Raw genomic sequence first — 2389 nt, forward strand, 5'->3', positions numbered from 1 at the left:
GACACCTCTATCGCGGTTTATGCTCATTTTTAGTTGCACGTAATCCGCGATACCCCTATAGCCAATTACGTGTATTCGTAAACCGCGGAATTCCTGTCGCGGTTTACATAGATTAGAGAAAAAATACATTCTGATATCCATTTTCTATTTTGTACATTCTGGTAAAATTGATTTTCATATTATTTAATATGGTAAATTGCCCATAGATTAATCATTGGCGGTTTACAATATGTTGTGTTAACTCATTTAGAAATTACTTATTCTGTAAATTGATTAAGTCCAATTTTTGCAAGATCTTGTTCACTCTCATTGGAATGCTTAAAAAGTTTTATGATAGTTGTCAAGATGCATTACTCATGGTTTACATTTCTCCAAAAACACCGATTTTAGAATTTTAGCCTTTGCAGATTCTGATTAGGCTGCAATCTTATCCTATGGTTTAGTCGAAAACCAAAATGTTGTGAGTCGTTATTCAACCAAAGCAGAATTTTGATGTTTGACTGATGCTACTACAAACACAATTATTTGGCTAAACAATTTTCTTCTAGAGTTGAATGTTTCTCCAAAAATTTCACCAACAACCTCAGTGCAGTATTATTCACAGCAAATCTAGTTCTTTATAGTAGATCTAAACACTTTGAAGTGGACATACATTTTGTTCGTGATCTTATAAACAATAATTATTTGTGGTTCATATTCCTTTCAATTTCCAACGTTGACAAAGCCTTCATCCACTGCTTTATTTGAAAAATTCAAACACAAACTCAAAATATATGCTCCTAGAACTCTAAGTTTGCCTCAGGGAGAGGGGTTGGGGATATAAATAATAAAGTAGATAATATAACTGAAGTAATAGAATAGCAACAACTTTCCATTATAAAAAAGTGTTTCAGTTAATTATCTCTCAAGCTATTATGCACAGCTTTCTAGCTACTCTAAGCCTCATACACTCTCTAGTGTATCAAGCTTAGAGTGTGTATGTTATGCAGATTTTTTGTAAATTTGGGTTAGTTCGATATCTATTGATCTCGAAACGAAACCCACTTCTTTTGTAGGTATTAGTTTTCGAAAATGCATTAAAGATCATTTTTATTTGGACAAATAGAGAGGAAAAGAAAAAACTTGAAATATAAATGTTACATAATTTAAATGATTTAAAATCAAAGTTACATAACAGAGTAAATGACTTGAAATTAAATCAAAATAATAAATGCTTTTGACAAAAGTCAAAAAACTTTTAAATTAGACAATACAGAAATGTTAAAAGAAGAAAACAAAGACTTTGCAAAGTGTTAGTCGAAAAATATTTTCGATTAAGGTGAGTTAGTTCGAAATAGTGAAGAGGTCGATTGAGGTGATTGACGGTTGTCGAAAAGATGCACGTGCAGGCATCGGATGAAGGTACTCGACACGAATTTGATTTTAAGCACTCTACCAAATCGAACGAAGTCTGATCGGATAAGTATTCGAAAGGAGAAATTGAATAGTGGTTCGAATAGCAGATCGAGCAGTTACGTATACGTGAGTGGAGAAGTTGGAGGCTTTCACCACGTGAGGAATTGATGGATAACGTTTCATTAACAAAAAAGTGGGAACGGTTATCAAGTAGTGCGCATTCAAGACAACACCATGTAATCAATAATCAGTTACAACGAGTAGGCTATAAATATTAGAAAGTTTTAGCGAATAAAGGTTGGAACTTTTCTTCATAAATACACTCAAGCACACTTACATCCCCAGCGAATTTCTGAGTCTGCATTCGAGTTCAATTTCTGTAGGGTTCCTTCCATTGTTTTTAAAATCCATTTACATTTTCTGTAAACTTTACTTTTCTTGTCAAATTTATGTTTCAAGCAACAATTTAAGTTTCAAAAGCCCTTTGACCCGGTCGAAGGCATCTTTACTATTTTCTTTAAATTTCAACACAAACTTTTCGATTTCAGTCAATTTTACCTTTCAAATTGCTTGTTTTTAACTTCTTTTATCTTTTTACAAACTTTTATTTATTTGTTATTTTAATATTCGTCTAATCGAAGATGCTTTAATGCACTTATAGAAAACTGGTACCTACAAAAGAGGAGTAGGTTTTGCTCCCAAACCATTAGAATTGAACCACCATCGATTTTGCTAAAAATCGACAAAACACAAGGGAAAGTAAATTTGTAGGAAAAGTAAGAATTACAAAAAATTTTAAAAAAATGTAAAAGACATAGAAGAAATTCTAAAAAAAAAAAAAAAAAAGATTTTTGCATGCTCAGAAAATCGTTGGAGATGTGAATGTACGAGAGTATTTTCTGAAAACAAATTTTAACTCCTTATTCCTTCCAATCTTTAATTATTTATAAAATTCTTTGACCAATCAAATCCTAATATATTTCCCATGTGCATT

This window comes from Arachis ipaensis, chromosome B5 (assembly GCF_059453495.1).
Source record: "Arachis ipaensis isolate K30076 ecotype BB chromosome B5, ASM5945349v1, whole genome shotgun sequence".
NCBI lineage: Eukaryota > Viridiplantae > Streptophyta > Magnoliopsida > Fabales > Fabaceae > Arachis > Arachis ipaensis.